Raw genomic sequence first — 24,208 nt, 5'->3', positions numbered from 1 at the left:
GGGTATTTTCACCTCGAACGGAAGCACAAAGAGTTGCTCCTCAACCTGCTGCACCTACTTAAAATATTTGCTTTGAATTTCCTTCGGGTATGCTTGAGGAACTGCTGGCTTATCCTTTTACAAGAGACGGAACATCACATCCAGACTTGCATCTAATCTATGTAGATGAAGTTTGTGGTTTATTTAAGCTTGCAGGTTTGCCCGAGGATGAGGTCAAGAAGAAAGTATTTCCTTTATCTTTGAAGGATAAGGCGGTGACATGGTATAGTCTATGTGATGATACTCGATCATGGCACTACAATCGGTTGAAATTGTAATTTCATGAAAAGTTTTATCCTATGCATCTAGTACATCGTGATCGGAATTATATTTATAATTTTTCGCCTCGTGACAGAGAAAGCATCACTCAAGCTTGGGGTAAATCAATGTTATATTCATGCCCCAACCATGAGCTCTCAAGAGAAATTATCATTCATGACTTCTATGCTCGGCTTTCTCATGATGATCGCACCATGCTTGATACTTCTTGTACCGGTTCTTTTATGAAGAGAGATATTGACTTCAAATGGAATTTATTGGAGAGAATTAAACGCAACTCTGAAGATTGGGAGCTTGAAGAAGGTAAGGAGTCAGGTATGAATTTCTAGTTTGATTGCATTAAATCCTTTGCTGAAACAAATACTTTTTGTGACTTTAGCGCTAAGTATGGACTTGACTCTGAGTTAGTAGCTTCATTGTGTGAATCATTTGCTGCTCATGTTGATCTCCGCAAAGAGAAGTGGTTTAAATATCATCCTCCTTTAGAATTCAATGTAGTTAAACCCAATCCAGTTGAAGAGAGAGTCATTGCCTATAATGATCATGTTGTTCCGAGTGCTTACATTGAGAAACCACCTTTCCCTGTTAGGATAAAGGATCATTCTAAAGCTTCAATTGTGATACGTAGAGGCTACATTAGAACACCTACACCCCTTGAGCAAATTAGAGTTGAACCTAGCATTGCTATAATCAAAGATCTTCTGTCCGACGATGTTGACGGACATAATATTCACTTCTGTGAAGATGCTGCTAGAATTGCTAAACCTCACGCTAGAGACAAACATAGGCCTGTTGTCGGCACGCCTGTTGTTTCTGTTAAGATAGGAGATCATTGTTGTCATGGCTTATGTGATGTGGGTGCTAGTGTTAGTGCAATACCTCAATCCTTGTATGATGAAATCAAAGACGAGATTGCACCTATTGAGATGGAACCAATTGATGTCACTATTCAGCTTGCCAATAGAGATACTATCTGCCCTGTGGGAATTGTTAGGGATGTTGAAGTCTTGTGTGGTAAAACAAAGTATCCTGCTGATTTCCTCGTTCTTGCTACCACCCAAGATAGCTTTTGTCCCATCATATTTGGCAGAACTTTTCTCAATACCGTCAATGCTCATATTGATTGTGAGAAGCAAACCGTCACTGTTGGCTTGAGTTCAATTTCTCCAAGTTTGGTAGACAACCTCATGAAAAAGAGTTGCCTAGTAAGGATGAAACTATTGCCTTAGCTTCTATTGCCATGCCTCCTACTGATCCCTTAGAGCAATACTTGCTTGAGCATGAAAATGATATACATATGGATGAAAGGAATGAGATAGATAGAGCTGTCTTAGAACAATATCCTATCCTTAAGAATAACTTGCCGGTTGAACTGCTTGGGGATCCACCCCCACCAAAGGGTGATCCTGTGTTCGAGCTTAAACAGTTGTCTGATACTCTTAAGTATGCTTATCTTGATGAAAAAGAGATATATCATGTTCTTATTAGTGCTAGCCTCTCAGAGCATGAAGAAAACAAATTACTAAAAACTCTGAGGAAGCACCGTGCTGCTATTGGATATACTCTTGATGATCTTAAGGGCATTAGTCCCACTCTATGCCAGCACAAAATCAAAACTGATCCTGATTCCAAACCAGTTGCTGATCATCAGAGGAGATTAAATCCTAAGATGAAAGAAGTACTGAGAAAAGAAATACTAAAGCTTCTAGAAGCGGGTATTATCTATCCTGTTGCTCATAGCGATTGGCTGAGTCCGGTGCATTGTGTTCCTAAGAAGGGAGGCATTACCGTTAGCTGGACCGGGGGCTTCGCCTCTACACATCACTCATGCCACATCACGACTTCATCAAGCTGAGCTCTTCGCTCGGGCACCTCGACGCTCAAGCTATATTTTTTCTAAATATTTACTTCTCTTAGAGTTCATTAAGTAGAGGATTTTTATTATTTGATATTACTTTTGGCTTGCACTATTTTATGTGCACAGGTGGTCGTCTTCGATCGTGTTAGATGGTCACCTCGACGTGCCTATGTCGTCGTCACGCCTCCGTCAACCTAATTCCATCGCCGACATGGTCGACTGACATCAGGGCTTCACCGTTAAACTCCTGAACTATCCGGTGTCCTCGGCTGGACCGGGGGTTTCGCAATGACCATTCCAAAGTGTTGTGTTGTCACTTCGTCAAGCCGAGCTCTTCATCAACTACCTCGTGACACGCTTGGGGGCTGGGACCTTGTCTCGCCATAGCTCGACCCACGTCCCACCGAGCACATTAACCAGCTAAGTCACTTTCATGCTCAACCTTTCTTTTCAATTTTTAATTTCTATGCGGTTCGGCCAAGCATTATTTTTGTGTTAAAACACAAATGTTGTTTGTTAAAAACTTTTCTTGTTAATAGCAGTGTTTGTTAGAAACACTTCCTTTTCCCATGATAACCGTGGGCTGCGACGTCACGCTGCCAAAATACTTTGTCTTCTCGGCTGGACCGGGGGCTTTTGCCTCAAAACAGCAAGTGTGTTGCGTTACCACTTCTTGACCCGAGATCTTTGCTTGATTACCTCTAGCTTGGGGGCTGGGACCCCGGCCAGGCCGAGGACTACATCTCAGTCCCGTCACAACCACGGACCGCACCGAGCACATTAACCAGCTAAGTCGCTTTCATGCTCGGCTCTCTTTGAAATTTTACTTTTTGTTCGGTTCAAACGAATATTATATTTTTGGTTAAAAAAATATTTGTTTGTTAAAAATTTTCTTTACCCAATTTAACTATGGGCCTTCTAAATTTATATGAGCCATTTTATAATAAATGTATTTTCTTCTTGGTCATTGCAAAGTCTTTTTCTATTACTCCTTTTTTCCAACACTAGCGTGTGGTCAATATCCGGATAGCCTGTTTCCTCTCTAAAGCCGCTTGAGTTTATTTCGCTAAACAAGCGTCGGAGAAACACTCCGCCCTTAGGATATGGAGGTTGAAGCCAAAGGCTGACCCGCTTGAAGTCTGAGAGATTGGATGTATCATGTTAAAGCATGAATGAAGCACATATTAATTTCAAGACCAATTTTCGGATTGGCACCAAGAAACTTGATGAAGTTTGGACGTAAAGTTTTTGCTAAAAGTTTTTTGGTTTTCCATGCTTTAGACACCATTAACCTATTTTTATGCTTTTTCTTTAAGAGGCGGGGCATCCTCATGAATGAGGTACCGCACGTAATAATTCACCTCAGAAATTCTATTCCGACCCGCGGCTTGGCATCTTTCCTGCCAACCTACACCTTGATGTTGGCGAAACGCACCTCACATCTCGACTAGTTCCCGAGGAGATTTGATCCTCACGTTGGTCGGCCGCACCTGATACGTACATGTTGCATCATGCTTTCATGTTGATATTTATTGCTTTTTTTGCTGTTATTTCACTTCACGGTACAATACTTATGCCTTTTCTCTCTTATTTTGCAAGGTTTACATGAAGAGGGAGAATACCGGCAGCTGGAATTCTGGCCTGAAAAAGGAGCAAGTTTGAGATGCCTATTCTGCGCAACTCCAAAAGCCATGAAAATCAACATGGAATTTTTTGGGAATATATAAAAAATACTGGGCGAAAGAAGTACCACAAGGGCGCCACCTGGAGGCCACAAGCCTGCCAGGCCCGGCCTACCCCCTGGCCGGGGCTGGAGGGCTTGTGGGCCCCCTGTTGCCCCTTCGGCGCTCATCTTTTGCTATATGAAGGGTTTCATCCGAAAAAAATCAGAAGGGAGATTTTTCGTGGATTTGCCGCCGCCACGAGGCGGAACTTGAGCAGAACCAATCTAGAGCTCTGGCAGGACGATCCTGCCGGGGAAACTTCCCACCCGGAGGGGGAAATCGTCGCCATCGTCATCACCAACACTCCTCTCATCGGAGGGGACTCGTCACCATCAACATCTTCATCAGCACCATCTCATCTCCAAACCCTAGTTCATCACTTGTAACCAATCTCCGTCTCACGACACCAATTGGTACTTGTAAGGTTGCTAGTAGTGTTAATTACTCCTTGTAGTTGATGCTAGTGGGATTATTTGGTGGAAGAGTTTATGTTCAGATCCTTGATGCTACTCATTACCTCTCTGGTCATGAATATGATTATGCTTTGTGAGTAGTTACTTTTGTTCCTGAGGACATGGGATAAGTCATGCTAATAGTAGTCATTTGAATTTGGTATTCGTTCGATATTTTGATGTGTTGTATGTTGTTTTTCCTCTAGTGGTGTTATGTGAACGTCGACTATATAACACTTCACCATTATTTGGTCCTAGAGGAAGGCATTGGGAAGTATTAAGTAGATGATGGGTTGCTAGAGTGACGGAAGCTTAAACCCTAGTTTATGCGTTGCTTCGTAAGGGGTTGATTTGGATCCACTAGTTTAATGCTCTGGTTAGACTTTGTCTTAATTCTTCTTTCGTAGTTGCAGACGCTTGCGAGAGGGGTTAATAACCATAGCATTAAACTAGTGGATCCAAATCAACCCCTTACGAAGCAACGCATAAACTAGTCCAAGCGTCGGTCCACCCACAGATCAAACTATCAAAGTAACGAACGCGAATCATATGAACATGATGAAAACTAGCATGACAGAAATTCCCGTGTGCCCTCGGGAGCGTTTTCCTCCTATAAGACTTTGTCCAGGCTTGTCCCTTGCTACAAAAGGGATTGGGCCACTTTTCTGCACCGTTTCTACTTTTGTTACTTGTTGCTTGCTACGAATCACCTCACCACACAATCACTTGTTACCTATAATTTCAGTGCTTGCAGATATTACCTTGCTGAAAACCACTTGTCAGATCCTTCGACTCCTCGTTGGGTTCAACACTCTTACTTATCGAAAGGACTACGATTGACCCCCTATACTTGTGGGTCATCAAGACTCTTTTCTGGCACCGTTGCCGGGGAGTGAAGCGCCTTTGGTAAGTGGAACTTGGTAAGGAAACATTCATATAGTGTGCTGAAATTTATTGTCACTTGTCACTATGGATACTAATCCTTTGAGGGGCTTGTTCGGGGTATTTTCACCTCAAACGGAAGCACAAAGAGTTGCTCCTCAACCTGCTGCACCTACTTAAAATATTTGCTTTGAATTTCCTTCGGGTATGCTTGAGAAACTGCTGGCTTATCCTTTTACAAGAGACGGAACATCACATCCAGACTTGCATCTAATCTATGTAGATGAAGTTTGTGGTTTATTTAAGCTTGGAGGTTTGCCCGAGGATGAGGTCAAGAAGAAAGTCTTTCCTTTATCTTTGAAGGATAAGGCGTTGACATTGTATAGTCTATGTGATGATACTCGATCATGGGACTACAATCGGTTGAAATTGTAATTTCATGAAAAGTTTTATCCTATGCATCTAGTACATCGTGATCGGAATTATATTTATAATTTTTCGCCTCGTGACAGAGAAAGCATCGCTCAAGCTTGGGGTAAATCAATGTGATATTCATGCCCCAACCATGAGCTCTCAAGAGAAATTATCATTCATGACTTCTATGCTCGGCTTTCTCATGATGATCGCACCATGCTTGATACTTCTTGTACCGGTTCTTTTATGAAGAGAGATATTGACTTCAAATGGAATTTATTGGAGAGAATTAAACGCAACTCTGAAGATTGGGAGCTTGAAGAAGGTAAGGAGTCAGGTATGAATTTCTAGTTTGATTGCATTAAATCCTTTGCTGAAACAAATACTTTTTGTGACTTTAGCGCTAAGTATGGACTTGACTCTGAGTTAGTAGCTTCATTGTGTGAATCATTTGCTGCTCATGTTGATCTCCACAAAGAGAAGTGGTTTAAATATCATCCTCCTTTCGAATTCAATGTAGTTAAACCCAATCCAGTTGAAGAGAGAGTCATTGCCTATAATGATCCTGTTGTTCCGAGTGCTTACATTGAGAAACCACCTTTCCCTGTTAGGATAAAGGATCATTCTAAAGCTTCAACTGTGATACGTAGAGGCTACATTAGAACACCTACACCCCCTGAGCAAATTAGAGTTGAACCTAGCATTTCTATAATCAAAGATCTTCTGTCCGACGATGTTGAGGGACATAATATTCACTTCTGTGAAGATGCTGCTAGAATTGCTAAACCTCACGCTAGAGACAAACATAGGCCTGTTGTCGGCACGCCTGTTGTTTCTGTTAAGATAGGAGATCATTGCTATCATGGCTTATGTGACGTGGGTGCTAGTGTTAGTGCAATACCTCAATCCTTGTATGATGAAATCAAAGACGAGATTGCACCTATTGAGATAGAACCAATTGATGTCACTATTCAGCTTGCCAATAGAGATACTATCTGCCATGTGGGAATTGTTAGGGATGTTGAAGTCTTGTGTGGTAAAACAAAGTATCCTGCTGATTTCCTCGTTCTTGCTACCACCCAAGATAGCTTTTGTCCCATCATATTTGGCAGACCTTTTCTCAATACCGTCAATGCTCATATTGATTGTGAGAAGCAAACCATCACTGTTGGCTTGAGTTCAATTTCTCCAAGTTTGGTAGACATACTCATGAAAAAGAGTTTCCTAGTAGGGATGAAACTATTGCCTTAGCTTCTATTGCCATGCCTCCTGCTGATCCCTTAGAGCAATACTTGCTTGAGCATGAAAATGATATACATATGGATGAAAGGAATGAGATAGATAGAGCTGTCTTAGAACAATATCCTATCCTTAAGAATAACTTGCCGGTTGAACTGCTTGGGGATCCACCCCCACCAAAGGGTGATCCTGTGTTCGAGCTTAAACAGTTGTCTGATACTCTTAAGTATGCTTATCTTGATGAAAAAGAGATATATCATGTTCTTATTAGTGCTAGCCTCTCAGAGCATGAAGAAAATAAATTACTAAAAACTCTGAGGAAGCACCGTGCTGCTATTGGATATACTCTTGATGATCTTAAGGGCATTAGTCCCACTCTATGCCAGCACAAAATCAAAACTGATCCTGATTCCAAACCAGTTGCTGATCATCAGAGGAGATTAAATCCTAAGATGAAAGAAGTAGTGAGAAAAGAAATACTAAAGCTTCTAGAAGCGGGTATTATCTATCCTGTTGCTCATAGCGATTGGCTGAGTCTGGTGCATTGTGTTCCTAAGAAGGGAGGCATTACCGTTGTCCCTAATGATAAGGATGAATCGATCCCGCACAGGATTATTACTGGCTATAGGATGGTGATCGATTTTAGGAAATTGAATAAAGCCACTAGGAAAGATCATTACCCTTTGCCTTTTCTCGACCAAATGCTAGAAAGACTGTCTAAACACACACACTTCTGCTTTCTTGACGGTTATTCTGGTTTCTCCCAAATACCAGTTGCACAATCTGATCAGGAGAAAACCACTTTCACCTGCCCTTTCGGTACCTTTTCTTATAGACGTATGCCTTTTGGCTTATGTAATGCACCTGCCACCTTTCAAAGATGTATGATGGCTATATTCTCTGACTTTTGTGAAAAGATTGTAGAGGTTTTCATGGATGACTTCTCCGTTTACGGGTCTTCCTTTGATGATTGCCTCAGCAACCTTGATCGAGTCTTGCAGAGATGTAAAGACACCAATCTTGTCTTGAATTGGGAGAAGTGCCACTTTATGGTTAATGAAGGCATCGTCTTAGGACATAAAATTTCCGAAAGAGGTATTGATGTCGATAAGGCTAAGGTTGATGCAATCGAGAAAATGCCATACCCCACAGATATCAAAGGTATAAGAACTTTCCTTGGTCATGCTGGTTTCTATAGAAGGTTCATTAAAGACTTCTCTAAGATTTCTAGGCCTCTTACCAATCTCCTGCAAAAGGATATTCCTTTTGTTTTTGACGATGATTGTGAGGAAGCCTTCAAAATACTTAAGAGGGCTTTGATAACTGCACCTATTGTTCAACCACCTGATTGGAACTTACCCTTTGAAATCATGTGTGACGATAGTGATTACGCTGTTGGTGTTGTTCTAGGGAAAAGAGTTGATAAGAAGTTGAATGTTATTCACTACGCTAGTAAAACTCTAGACAGTGCCCAAAGAAACTATGCTACTACGGAAAAGGAATTTTTAGTAGTCGTGTTTGCATGTGAAAAGTTCAGGTCTTACATAGTTGATTCCAAAGTCACTATTCACACTGATCATGCTACTATTAAGTACCTCATGGAGAAGAAGGACGATAAACCTAGACTTATAAGATGGGTTCTCTTGCTACAAGAATTTGATTTGCACGTTGTTGACGGGAAGGGTGTTGATAACCCTATAGCAGATAACTTGTCTAGGTTGGAGAACGTTCTTGATGACCCACAACCTATTGATGATAGCTTTCCCGATGAGCAATTAAATGTCATCAATGCTTCACGTAGTGCACCGTGGTATGCTGATTATGCAAACTATATCGTTGCCAAATATATACCACCTAGTTTCACATATCAACAAAAGAAGAAATTCTTCTTTGAGTTGAGACATTACTTTTGGGATGATCCCCACCTTTATAAGGAAGGAGTAGATGGTGTTATTAGACGTTGTGTACCTGAACATGAACAGGGACATATCCTACATAAGTGTCACTCCGAGGCTTAGGGAGGACACCATGCGGGAGATCGAACTGCACACAAGGTATTGCAGTCAGGTTTCTATTGGCCCACTCTCTTCAAGGATGCCCGTAAGTTTGTCTTGTCTTGTGGCGAATGTCAAAGAATAGGTATATTAGCAAACGTCAGGAAATGCCTATGAACTATTCACTTGTCATTGAACCATTTGATGTCTGGGGCTTTGATTATATGGGACCTTTTCCAAAATCCAACGGGTATACTCATATCCTAGTTGATGTTGATTATGTCACTAAGTGGGTAGAAGCTATCCCCACTAGTAGTGCTGATCACAACACCTCTATCAGGATGCTTAAGGAACATATCTTCCCTAGATTTGGAGTCCCTAGATATCTAATGACCGATGGTGGTTCACATTTCATTCATGCTGCTTTCCGTAAAACGCTTGCTAAGCATGATGTCAACCATAGAATTGCGTCTCCCTATCACCCTCAGTCCAGTGGTCAAGTAGAGCTAAGCAACAGAGAGATTAAACTGATTCTACAAAAGACTGTCAATAGGTCTAGAAAGAATTGGTCTAAGAAGCTTGATGATGTACTGTGGGCTTATAGAACTGCCCATAAGAATCCCATGGGCATGTCTCCGTACAAAATTGTGTACGGTAAAGCATGCCATCTACCTCTTGAGCTAGAGCATAAAGCTTATTGGGCAATCAAAGAGCTCAACTTTGATTTCAAACTTGCCAGTGAGAAGAGGTTATTTGACATTAGCTCGCTTGATGAATGGAGAACTCAGGCATATGAAAATGCCAAGTTGTTCAAAGAAAAGGTTAAGAGGTGGCATGACAAGAGGATAAAAAAGCGTGAGTTCAATGTAGGTGATTATGTCTTGCTATACAATTCTCGTTTAAGATTTTTTGCACGCAAGCTTCTCTCTAAATGGGAAGGTCCCTATATTGTTGAGGAAGTATATCGTTCCGGTGCTATCAAGATCAACAACACGGAAGGTAATTGTCCGAGAGTGGTAAACGGGCAGAGAATCAAGCATTACATCTGAGGTAATCCCATAAATGTTGAGAGCAACATTATCAATACCATAACTCCAGAGGAGTACATAAGGGATATTTATCAGCTTGTTTCAGACTCCAAAAACGAGGAGGTATGTGATTCGGTAAGTAAACCGACTCCAAAACTTTTCCCATAGCAATTTTCCTCCGTTTTGGAATATTTGAAAAATAGAAAAATTTAAAGCGGTCCGGAAAGTGATCGAGGAGGCGACAAGCCTCCTAGCCCCGGCCTACCCCCCTGGCCGGGGCTGGAGGGCTTGTGGCCGCCTCGTGCGCCTCCCGGACACCGTTTTCATGCGGAGTACTCCTTCTTGTCTGGAAAAAATCAATATATATTCTCCCGAAAGGTCTGACCCTCGTATCACGCAGATTTCCTCTGTTTTCTTTTCAAGCCTATTTTGTGCCGCATATCTAGGCCAAGATGTCTTCACAGGATTCAGAGGAGGAGAGTTATGTGGCTGTTTACCTCGCTAACCCCAAGGTCTATGGGGACTTGGATCCTTATGGTTGGACCACTTATGAGGAAGATTATTATCCCAAGGGGAAGGAACAAACAAGTTCCGATGAAGAGGAGGCTCCTATACCTCAACCTGGACACACGCATGTGGAGTTCAAGAAGTCGAGCCTCCCTGATTCAAGGAAGAAATATAAGACTTTGTTTATCCCTTCTCGTTTCTTGCACGAGAGTAAGCAGGAATTATGCCAAAGGGTGTTGAAGCTTGAAGAGGAAAATGATGATCTGAGGGAGCAAAATTTTATGCTCAAGTGGAAATTAAACAAGCTCAAGACCTCTTCAACAACTCCACCACCATCACCTCCAAAGGAAGACAACTGAGCATGGGTATGGGCAATCCCCTCGGCTTGTGCCAAGCTTGGGGGAGTTGCCCCGGTATCGTATCACCATCATATCTTTTGCCTTTACCTTTGTTTTAGTTTGTTTCTTTTCAGTTTTCTCTTTCTCTAGTACAATAAAAGTCTTAGTGTTTTAGTCTTGATTTTTGCTTTGTGTCACCCCCGATGTATTCGAGCTTGTGAGCCATATAATAAAGAGTCTCTTGATACGTCTCCATCGTATCTACTTTTCCAAACTCTTTTGCCCTTGTTTTGGACTCTAATTTGCATGATTTGAATGGAACTACCCCGGACTGACGCTGTTTTCAGCAGAATTGACATGGTGTTGTTTTTGTGCAGAAATGAAAGTTCTCAGAACGTCCTGAAAATTTACGGAGAATATTTATGGAAAATATGAAAAATACCTGCGCAAAGATCCACCCGAGGGGATGGGCCAGTGGGCCACAAGCCCTGTGGCCGCGACCTCCCCCCTGGCCGGGGCCACCAGGCTTATGGGGCCCACGTGGCTCTGCCGCCCCCAATTCCAGGGTTATTTATTCCCTTTCGTCCCAGAAAAAATAAGGAGAGAGGAGTTCATCGCGTTTTATGATCCAGAGGCGCCGCCACATCCCGTTCTTGCCTTGGAGGGCAGATCTGAAGTCCGTTTTGGGCTCCGGATCAAGGAGATCGTCGCCATCGTCATCATCAACCTTCTTCCCTCTCCAATTCCATGAAGCTCTTCATCGTTCGTGAGTAATCTATTCGTAGGCTCGCTGGGCGGTGATGAGTAGGATGAGATCTATCATGTAATCGAGTTAGTTTTGATGGGGATTGATCCCTAGTATCCACTATGTTGTGAGATTGATGTTGCTACTACTTTGCCATGCTTAATGCTTGTCACTAGTGCCCGAGTGCCATGATTTCAGATCTGAAATTATTATGTTGTCACCAATATATGTGTGTTTTAGATCCGATCTTGCAAGTTGTAGTTACCCACTATGTGTTATGATCCGGCAACCCCGGAGTGACAATAACTGGAACCACTCCCGGTGATGACCATAGTTTGAGGAGTTCATGTGTTCACCAAGTGCTAATGCGTTGGTCCGGTTCTTTATTAAAAGGAGAACCTTAATATCCCGTAGTAACCATTTGGACCCCGCTGCCATGGGAGGGATGAACAATAGATGTCATGCAAGTTCTTTTCCCTAAGCACGTATGACTACACACGGAATGCATGCCTACATCACATCGACGAACGGGAGCTAGCCACATATCTCTCTGTGTTATAACTATTGCATGATGAATGTCATCCAAGAAATCATCGATCCTTTGCCTACGAGTTTGTCCCACTGCCATTATTACTTGCTTTGCTCTGCTGCTGTTACTATTGTTGCTGCTACTGTTACTTGCTTTGTCCTGCTGCTGCTGCCACTACTTTGCTACTACTGTTACTTGCTACTGCTATTACTCGCTACTACTGCTACTTGCTACTGCTGTCACTATTGCCGTTCCTTGCCACTGTTGTTACTCGTTACACTGCTGCTACCTGCTACAATACTTTTGTGGCGCCTTCGATACAATAGTTAGGAATAGTCTGCCTTGTGAACAGATCGTTTCTCGCACTGTTGCTATCATACTACCTTTGCTGCTTATATCCTGCTTTCAGATACTAATCTTTCAGGTGTGGTTGAACCGACAACTCAACTGCTAATACTGGAGAATATCCTTTCACTCCCATCGTGTCGAACCAACAAATTTGGGTTGAATACTCTACCCTCGAAAACTGCCGCGATCCCACACGCTGGTGGGCCATTGCAAGACAATTGCTAATTGTTGAGCAACTGGAAGCAGTTCTTTTCTGGCGCCGTTGCCAGGACTGCCAGCAGCTCTTTTCTGGCGCCGTTGCCGGGGACTGCCAGCAGCTCTTTTCTGACGCCGTTGCCGGGGAGGGATAGCTATATTCTCTGAGTCACTTGGGATTTATATCTGCTGATCACTATGAAGAATCTGAAAGATCCAAGAACCAAAGTCTTGTCCTCAACTACGAGGGTAGGTAAGGAATTGCCATCTAGCTCTGCACTTGATTCACCTTCAGTTATGAGTAAGTTTGCGACTCCACCTCCTGCTAGAAATCTTGATATGTCGCCCGTGCTAGATGATGCTAGAGATGCTACTGCTATTGATGATGCTTATGATGCTACTATGCTTGATGATACTATGTCTGATACTGCTAGAGATGCTATGCCTGATACTTCTATCCATGATGCTATGCTTGATATTGCTTTGCCTGATAACGCTAGAGATGCTATTTCGCCTGATGATGCTATGCTTGATACTGCTAGAGATACTACTTTGCGTGATATGCCACTAGGGGTATTCCTTGATGCTCATATTGCTAGAGTTACTGCCAATGCTCGTGATGCTTCTGAAACTGTCGATACTATTGAGATAGAACCTGCTTTTGCTCCTGCTAGATCTAGCTCTCCTAGATATGAATTTCCTGATATACCTGAGGGTTATGTTATGGAGGGAGAGATAGCTGAGGATTTTGTTATGTGTAAGGATGCCTATGACGCTGAGAAATTACTTCTCAAGTGGAAGGAAAAACCTCTGAAAGCTAGGATGAAATACGACCCGAAGTTTGCCACTTCACCTATCTTTATCACCGATGAGGATTATGAATGCTCTGTCGACACTGAGATAATCTCTCTAGTCGAATCTGATCCTTTCCACGGTTATGAGTCTGAGATGGTCGTAGCCCATCTTACCAAACTTCATGATATAGCCACCCTTTTCACTAGTGAGGAGAAGATCCACTACTACTATATCCTTAAGTTGTTTCCTTTCTCTCTAAAGGATGACGCTAAATCCTGGTTCACTTCTCTTGCTCCTGGATGTGTGAGTAGTCCCCAGGATATGGTCTATTACTTCTCTGAGAAATATTTCCCTATCCATAAGAAGCAAGCTGCCTTGCAGGAAATATACAACTTTGCTCAACTCAAAGAAGAGAGTCTCCCACAAGCTTGGGGGAGGCACATCCAACTACAGAATGCTTTGCCTGATCACCCTCTTAAGAAGAACGAGATACTTGATATCTTCTATAACGGACTTACCGATGCTCCTAGAGACCACCTAGATAGTTGTGTCAGTTGTGTTTTTAGGGAATGAACTGTAGAACAAGCTGAGATCCTACTGAATAACATCTTGATCAACGATAATGCTTGGACGATCCCGGAACCACCTCCTAAGCCAACTCTTAAGAAAAGAGGTATTCTATTCCTCAATCCCGAAGATATGCAAGAAGTCAAGAAATCTATGCAAGAGAAAGGCATTAGATCTGAAGAAGTCAAAAATCTACCGCCCATCAAAGAGATCCATGGTCTCGATAACCCGATACAAGTAGTAGAGGTGAATTCTCTGCGTAGATTCAATGAGAGTGATATTCCTTTTGACAAACCTGCTAGCCTATGCTTTGATGAATTTGACAACTTTGTTGCCAAACAACAGAGTTTCAATGATTATGCTAGCAGACAATTGGAACAAAGTACTCGTATGCTTAGTCATTTAAGTGCTTGTGTAGACAGAAATGTCAATGATCTGAAGCTTCCGAGTAAACATGCCTCTATGATTACTACACAGGTAGAACAAGTACTTAAAGCTCAGAATGACTTGCTCAATGAATTAAATGACAACTCTGTCACAGTCATTACTAGAGGAGGCAAAATGACTCAGGAACCTTTGTATCCTGAAGGCCATCCTAAGAGAATTGATCAAGATTCTCAAGGAATTAATCCTGATACACCCAGTCATCCTAAGAAGAAGAAGAAGGATGATGGAAACCTACATGTCAGTTCACCAACTACTGTCACACCTGAAGAACCAAATGATATTTCTGCGTCTGATGCAGAAACAAAATCTGGTGATAAACATGAACCTGGTGACAATATGGACAGCGATGTTCATAATAATGCTCAACCTAGCAATGATAAGGATGTGGTGATTGAACCTACGGCTAATCCTGATAACCCACAACCTAAGAGATACGATAAGAATGACTTCACTGCTAGGAAGCATGGTAAAGAAAGGGAGCCATGGGTTTAGAGACCCATGCCCTTTCCTCCTAAGCCATCCAAGAAAAAGGATGATGAGGATTTTGAGCGCTTTATTGAAATGTTGAGACCCATCTTTCTGCAGATGCGGTTAATTGATATGCTCAAAATGTCTCCATATGCCAAGTACATGAAAGATATCGTGAATAATAAACGAAAGATACCAGATCTTGAGATCTCCACCATGCTCGCCAATTACACTTTCAAAGGTGGAACTCCTAAGAAACTTGGTGATCGCGGAGTGCCCACTATACCTTGCTCCATTAAAGGAAACTACGTAAGAGCTGCCTTATGTGACCTTGGAGTTGGTCTTAGTGTTATGCCTCTCTCTCTTTATCGTAGACTTGAACTGGATAAGTTGACACCCACTGAAATTTCTCTGCAAATGGCCGACAAATCAACTGTTTTCCCTGTCGGCATTTGCGAGGATGTGTCTCTTGTGGTTGCTAACGTTACTATCTTAGCGGACTTTGTTATCCTGGATATTCCTGAGGCTGATGCCATGGCGATCATTCTTGGAAGACCATTCTTAAACACCGCAAATGCTGTTATAGATTGCAGCAAAGGCAATGTCACCTTCCATGTCAACGGTAATGAACATACAGTGCACTTTCCAAACAAACGATATCAAGTACATTGCATCAATGCAATTGAAAAAACTTCATCGATTCTTATTGGGAGCTTTGAATGCCCTATTCCTCGTGTTAAGATGAAGTATGATTTGCTTGTTGGGGAGATTCATGTCCCCATTGAGGTGACTTAGGGGCTATTCGACAATTCTCTGTTTCCTTTTGCGATTCGAAAAAGTTTTGTCATGAGGATTTGATCAACCCCATTGACGGATATCTTTCGATGACCATGAAATGGATGAATCAAGGAGTCACATACCTCTGTTTTAAGCTTTCACTTTCTATTGCTTAGAAGGAAAATGATAGATTTAGTTTACTTTTTCCTGTTTTCTATTTTGGCACCCCGGAGAAAAGTACCCCGAAAATAAAAGTTCTCCGATGGTCCTGAAAATAAAATATGATTTTTTCTGGATTTTTTGAAAAATACTGGGACTGAGAGCTGGCCTGGGGGCCACACAAGTGGTCCACAAGCCGTGTAGCCGTGACCTCCCCCTGGCCGTGGCTACCAAGCTTGTGGGGCCCACAGGGACCCCCTCCACTCATTCTAGCTCCCATCCTCTTCTTCTACCTCCAGAAAAAATCATTTCGCAGCTCAAACCCATGTTCTTGCTCATTTGGGTGTGATTTTCGATCTCCTTGCTCAAAGCACCATTCTCCGAACCGTTTTGGGGAAATTACTCCGTGGTAAGTGACTCCTCCATTGGTCCAATTAGTTTCTACTCTAGTGCTTTATCCTTTGCGTATTCTTGCTACCTTTGTGACTCTGTTCTTGAGCTTGAAATGTTGATTTTAGCTGGTCCCGAGTAGTTTTAGCGCGTGATACGGTTTCTAGGAACTAGTAGGACTAGTTGCTACAAGGTGTGGTTGGTCTTTATTCACTTCTCTCTTGAATTCAAAAATTTCAGCAAAAAGAAATTAAGAAATTAAGTTGAGGAGGAACTTTCATGGTGGTTCCTCAAGTAAGAAGGGTCCCCGTCTTTCTATTCGGGAGCCCGATCCTTATCAACTAAGGGACGCACTGGTACAACCATGTGAATGGCCTTCCGATGAGTTCATGATCGAAGCAGGCTTCAAGGATGAGTTTGATACACTTGTCCGCAATGCCGGGTTAGAAGAATTCCTCTCAGATAAATGTGAACAGTATGCTATGCTCACTGCCTCTTTCATGCGTAGATTTAAATTTTTAGTTGGTCGTGACTCATCCATACTGTTTGATCTGTATGATAAATCCTACACCATGGATTTGGAGGATTTCAATAGGATTTGCAAGATACCCGATGGGGGTAGTCTTAATGATCCTGCTAAGTCTTCGGTTAGAGATTTTGTCTCTAGTGTAACTGTTGGAGAAACTAGATACATCACACAAGCTACCATAGGAAGCATTCATTTCCCTGCCTTGCACTACATTGCCCTCTTCATAGGTAGATGCATTAACGGCAAGGTTGAACATTGTCACCTATGCGCATCCGACCTTAGTATCCTTAAGAGTGCAGTGACGGGTGAAAAAAGCTTCAACATGGGAGCTATTATAGCAAGGAGGCTGAATAAGAATGCTATTGATGGGGATTTCTTTGGCGGCATCTATGCCACTTGCATAGCAAATTTTCTTGGAGTACCCATCCGTGCAGGAGATCCCCCACTCCATACAGCTTTCCTTGACCGCGTCGCTATGACACGCTACCAGTTCCTTGAGAGGAATGATGAATCCCTCCTATACTGATTGATATTTACCCTTCCTGCTCCTGCTTTCTTTTACTTTCAGGTAAAACGGAGATACTACATAACCAGAGGAGAGGCAGAGGAGTATGAGAGGGAGGCGACGGCTGCTCGTCTCCGTGAGGCAGCTATTAAGGCAGTGGCCGCATCGCTCCCATATAACCCCGATTATGATTTTGGCTTTTGCTAGTACCGTCCTTGGGAGTAGACCAAGCTAGGCCAAAAGCTTAAGCTTGGGGGAGTACGTGTTTGCACCAACTTTACATTCATGCTTATGCTTTCACTTTGTTAGTCGGTGTTTACACTTTGCCACTGTATTATCCATGCTAGTTTATTTTCGTTTTCTTGTTTTCTTATTTTGTGTCCTTTTGAGAAAACCCAAAAAGATTTTCCTTTCTTCTTTTGCTTGTTGGGAGCTTTCCCGTGTAAATAGTTTTATTTTTCTTTGAGTCGAGGTAGAAGACCATGGTTACAATGTTTAGTGGCTCTCGCATGCATACCTGTTCATTTGTTAAAAGAGACATATTACTTTGTCTTCTCCTTTGTGTTTGCGTGCAGATTCAGCTTAGTCCAATGCACGAGCACTCTTATAATTGTTCACATCGTTCGGTCGTGCAAGTGAAAGGCAATAATGATGATATATGATGAAGTGACTGAGACTGAAAAAGCTGGTATGAACTCTATCTATTTTGTTTTTGTATATATGACTAGCTTGTCGTCCCAGATTCAACTTTGTTGAGAGAGAACCATGTTTGCAATGAAAACTTAGAGATCATAGTTTCTGATGCCATGCTTAATTAGCTAGGAGCTTATAATGGTTTGTCTTGAATGCCAACATAGCTTTTGAGATGACTATTATGTAGTATGATAGGATGGTATTCACCTTTGAATGATTCAAGTGGCTTGACTTGGCGCATGTTCATGCATGTAGTTGAAACAAAATCAACATAGCCTCTATGATGTTCGTGTTCATGGTGATTTATATCCTGATCATGCTTGCACTCAATGTTAGTCAAACTCATTGCATCTCGATGATTGTTGTCGCTCTCTAGTTGGTCGCTTCCCAGTCTTTTGCTAGCCTTCACTTGTACTAAGTGGAATACTGCTTGTGCATCCACTTCCATAAACCCAAGAGTTTTTCCATGAGAGTCCACTATACCTACCTATTTGCGGTATCTACCTGGGGTTCCAAGTAAATTTGCATGTGCCATTCTCTAAACCTTCAAGATATAATCTGTTTTAGATGCCCGAACCGCTCATGTGGTGACAGGGGCTATTGGTATCTTCCATGTTAGGCGTGTTATCCTCGACATGTGTTTATTCACTGTCATTCACGAGAAAGGGGCCGGTAATTGGAATGCCCAGTTCCACGCTTAAATCAAAAACATAACTGTAAAACAAGACTCCCCCGGATTGATGTTAGTATGCACAGTACCCGAGGATTCGGCTAGCCGTGGAGTGTGATTGATTGGTGGTGGGGAGTTAAAACTTTACTTTTCTGTTTGGGAACCACCTATAGCATGAGTAGCATGGAAATATTGAGAACTCTTGGTCATTGCGTTGACAAGGAAAGCATGCCACCCAAAATTATTATCTCTGTTTTCAAAGCTTGAGCTCTGGCACCTTTGCAAATCAATGCTTCCCTATGCGAAGGGCATGTCTATTTATTTTCCTGTTGAGTCATCCTCTTCTTATATAAGCACCAATTAGAGAGCACCTCTGTCATTTTTATGCTTTGCTTTTGATTGATATTGAGTATGACTATGACTCGATCTTCATTGCTATGAATTACAATGTTTAGTCAGCCCTTGATCTTTGAAAGTGCTCTGCATTTATGTTTTGCGGTCTCAAAAAGAGCTAGCGAGATACCACCTATTCATACTGCTTCATGCTTGTTTTGATTGAATTGTTGGTATCTGAAACTCATTATTATTTGCTCGCTAGGTGATTATGCCATTGATATTAGTTTACCGTAAGACCTATGTGTCACTTGCTTATGTGGTTAACTTGTGATCTTGCTGGAATTTTGGTTATGAGTTAGACATAGTTTCAACAACAAGATCAAACAGAGTCTGTCAAAGTTTTTCTTTCTCTTTAAGTTTGTCAACTGAATTGCTTGAGGACAAGCAATGTTTTAAGCTTGGGGGAGATGATACGTCTCCATCGTATCTACTTTTCCAAACTCTTTTGCCCTTGTTTTGGACTCTAATTTGCATGATTTGAATGGAACTAACCCGGACTGACGTTGTTTTTAGCAGAATTGCCATGGTGTTGTTTTTGTGCAGAAATGAAAGTTGTCGGAACATCCTGAAAATTTACAGAGAATATTTCTGGAAAATATGAAAAATACCTGCGCAAAGATCCACCGGAGGGGACGGGCCAGTGGGCCACAAGCCCTGTGGCCGCGGCCTCCCCCCGGCCGCGGCCACCAGGCTTGTGGGGCCCACTCACCTCTGCCGCCCCCAATTCCAACGCTATTTATTCCCTTTCATCCCGGAAAAAATCAGGAGAGAGGAGTTCATTGCGTTTTACGATCCAAAGGCGCCGCCACATTCCGTTCTTGCCGTGGAGGGCAGATCTGGAGTCCGTTTTGGGCTCCGGATCAAGGAGATCGTCGCCATCGTCATCATCAACCTTCTTCCCTCTCCAATTCCATGAAGCTCTTCATCATTCATGAGTAATCTATTCATAGGCTCGCTAGGCGGTGATGAGTAGGATGAGATCTATCATGTAATCGAGTTAGTTTTGACGGGGATTGATCCCTAGTATCCACTATGTTCTGAGATTGATGTTGCTACTACTTTTCCATAATTAATGCTTGTCACTAGGGCCCGACTGCCATGATTTCAGATCTGAAATTATTATGTTGTCACCAATATATGTGTGTTTTAGATCCGATCTTGCAAGTTGTAGTTACCTACTATGTGTTATGATCTGGCAACCCCGGAGTGACAATAACCGGAACCACTCCCGGCGATGACCATAGTTTGAGGAGTTCATGTGTTCACCAAGTGTTAATGCGTTGGTCCGGTTCTTTATTAAAAGGAGAACCTTAATATCCCGTAGTATCCATTTGGACCCCGCTGCCACAAGAGGGATGGACAATAGATGTCATGTAAGTTCTTTTCCCTAAGCACGTATGACTACACACAGAAGGCATGTCTACATCACATCGACAAACGGGAGCTAGCCACATATCACTCAGTGTTATAACTGTTGCATGATGAATGTCATCCAACAAATCACTGATCCATTGCCTACGAGTTTGTCCCACTGCCATTGTTACTTGCTTTGCTCTACTGTTACTACTGTTGCTGCTACTGTTACTGGCTTTGTCCTGCTGCTGTTGCCACTACTGTTGCTACTACTGTTACTTGCTACTGCTGTTACTCGCTACTGCTGCTACTTGCTACTGTTGTCACTATTGCTGTTCCTTGTCACTGCTGTTACTCGGTACACTGCTGCTACCTGCTACGATACTTTTCTGGCGCCTTTGATACAACAGTTAGGAATAGTCTGCCTTGTCAACACATCGTTTCTGGCGCCGTTGCTATCATACTACCTTTGCTGCTTATATCCTGCTTGCAGATACTAATCTTTCAGGTGTGGTTGAACCGACAACTCAACTGCTAATACTGGAGAATATCCTTTCACTCCCATCGTGTCGAACCAACAAATTTGGGTTGAATACTCTACCCTCGAAAACTATCGCGATCCCACACGCTGGTGGGCCATTGCAAGACAATTGCTAATTGTTGAGCAACTGGAAGCAGTTCTTTTCTGGCACCATTGCCGGGGACTGCCAGCATGTCTTAGTTGAAGGGCTTTGCCTCTTTCCATGATCAAAAGATCGAGAAAAGAACAAAAGCATGAGAGATCATATAGTGATCTTATGGGAAGTGATGGCTTCACATATAAAAAGAATGATGATTGAAACTTGTTGAGGGTAGACAAACGTAGGCGTTGGTCATTGTTGCAATTAATAGGAAGTGATAAAGAAGGAGAGGTTCACATATAAATATATCATCCTTGACGCCATCTATGATTGTGAACACTCACTGAACTATTACATGCCTAGAAGTAGATGTTGGACAAGGAAGACAGCATAATGAATTGTGTTTGCTTGGTTCCGAACAATGTTATATGATTAGAGATCCCGTAGCATGTGACGATTGCTTCCACCTCATATCAGCCAAAACTCCCGCACCAAGTAGAGATACTACTTGTGCATCCATAAACCTTCAACCTAGTTTTGCCATAAGAGTCCACCATACCTACCTATGGATTGAATAAGATCCCTCAAGTAAGTTGTCATCGGTGCATGCAATAAAAATTGCTCCCTAATATGTATGATCTATTAGTGTGTGGAAAATAAGCTTTGTACGAACCTGTGATGAGGAAGACATAAAAGCGACAGACTGCATAATAAAGTTCTTTATCACAGGAGATAATATGAAGTGACATTCCTCCGCACTAAGAGGACACGCATCCAAACCTCAAAAGCGCATGACAACCTCTGCTTCCCTCTGCGAAGGGCCTATCTTGTACCTTTACTTTTTTCCCTTGAAAGAGTCTTGGTGATCTTCACCAATTCCTTGTTTCGCCTTTATCTTGGCTAACGTCACATGCTAGGGAAAGATCTATATTCATATGTCAACTTGGAGTTAAGTATTCATGAATTATTATTGTTGACATTACTCTTGAGGTAAGCAGTTGGGAGGCAAAACTATAAGCCCCTATCTTTCTCTGTGTCCAGCTGAAACTTTGATCTCATGAGTACCACGTGAGTAGTAGCAATTGTAGAGAATGAAAAGATGATTGAGTATGTGGATTTGCTTTACAAGCTCTTATTTGACTCTTTCTGATGTTGTGATAAATTGCAATTGCTTCCATGACTAAAGGCTATCGGTTGTTACTTCTTGGTAAGGTTCTTGATTCATGCTTTACTTTGTGAAGAATTTGTCACTTTAGCATGAGAGATTATATGTTGGTATTGTTGTTCTAATCTTGATCATGATGCCTGCATGTTCGTATCTTGTTTTGTCGACACCTCTCTCCCTAAACATGTGGTCATGTTTATTGAGCTAGGATTTCGCTTCAGGACAAGCGAGGTCTAAGCTTGGGGGAGTTGATACGTACCTTTTGCATCATGCTTTCATGTTGATATTTATTGCTTTTTGGGCTGTTATTTCACTTCACGGTACAATACTTATGGCTTTTCTCTCTTATTTTGCAACGTTTACATGAAGAGGGAGAATACCGGCAACTGGAATTCTGGCATGAAAACGGAGCAAGTTTGAGATGCCTATTCTGCGCAACTCCAAAAGCCATGAAAATCAACGTGGATTTTTTTTGGCAATATATAAAAAAATACTGGGCGAAAGAAGTACCAGAGGGGCGCCACCTGGAGGCCACAAGCCTGCCAGGCCCGGCCTACCCCCCTGGGCGGGTTTGGAGGGCTTGTGGGGCCCCTGTTGCCCCTCTAGCGCTCATCTTTTGCTATATGAAGGGTTTCGTCCGGAAAAAAATCAGAAGGGAGCTTTTTCGTGGATTCGCCGCGGCCACGAGGCGGAACTTGAGCATAACGAATACAGAGGTCCGGCAGGATGATCCTGCCGGGGAAACTTTCCTCCCGGAGGGGGAAATTGTCACCATCATCATCACCAACACTCCTCTCATCGGAGGGGACTCGTCACCATCAACATCTTCATCAGCACCATCTCATCTCCAAACCCTAGTTCATCACTTGTAACCAATCTGAATATGATTATGCTTTGTGAGTAGTTACTTTTGTTCCTGAGGACATGGGATAAGTCATGTTAATAGTAGTCATGTGAATTTGGTATTCGTTCGATATTTTGATGTGTTGTATGTTGTTTTTCCTCTAGTGGTGTTATGTGAATGTCGACTACATAGCACTTCACCATTATTTGGGCCTAGAGGAAGGCATTGGGAAGTAGTAAGTAGATGATGGGTTGGTAGAGTGACAGAAGCTTAAACCCTAGTTTATGCGTTGCTTCGTAAGGGGCTGATTTGGATCCACTAGTTTAATGCTATGGTTAGACTTTATCTTAATTCTTCTTTCGTAGTTGAGGATGCTTGCGAGAGGGGTTAATCATAAGTGGGATGCTTGTCCAAGTAAGGGCAGTACCCAAGCGCCGGTCCACCCACATATCAAACTATCAACATAACAAACGCGAATCATATGAACATGATGAAAACTAGCATGACAGAAATTCCCGTGTGTCCTCGGGAGCGTTTTTCCTCCTATAAGACTTTGTCCAGGCTTGTCCCTTGCTACAAAAGGGATTGGGCCACTTTTCTGCACCGTTGCTACTTTTTTTACTTGTTGCTTGCTACGAATCACCTCACCACACAATCACTTGTTACCGATAATTTCAGTGCTTGCAGATATTACCTTGCTGAAAACCACTTGTCAGATCATTCTGCTCCTCGTTGGGTTCGACACTCTTACTTATCGAAAGGACTACGATTGATCCCCTATACTTGTGGGTCATCAGCACCCAACTTGAGTCTCGGGGGATACGGTATGTCTGCAGCATAACTCTTGTAGTACAATGTGGGATACCTTTAAAGTATCGACAATATCAACGAGGGACTGTGAATAGAGACGAACCCACCAAATGCCAAGGTACTTCAAGGAGTCCTCGGCAAAACATTCTCGGATGTTGCTTTATATGAATTAGTTTCGAATTGTGTCTTCGGGCAATAGTTGGGTTGCCCGGATCCTGTGATTTCCTCCTACATTCTGCTTTGTTTGGCTAGGTGTGCAAAGGGAGAACCACTGTGATTGTACTTCCGGTTTAACTCGTCAAGTACCTCAGTGGAGAAAGCCGAAAACTGACTGTCACAACGAGCGCAAATCTAGTCAACCATCCGATGACTCTATCAAACTATAGACCGATAGAGGTTATCCCGTAGGCCTTTCATAAAAATTGGCCGAAGTGTTAATGGCTTGACAT

Source organism: Hordeum vulgare, chromosome 3H (genome assembly GCF_904849725.1).
Source record: "Hordeum vulgare subsp. vulgare chromosome 3H, MorexV3_pseudomolecules_assembly, whole genome shotgun sequence".
In the NCBI taxonomy this organism is placed as follows: Eukaryota; Viridiplantae; Streptophyta; class Magnoliopsida; order Poales; family Poaceae; genus Hordeum; species Hordeum vulgare.
This window is presented reverse-complemented; position numbering follows the sequence as displayed.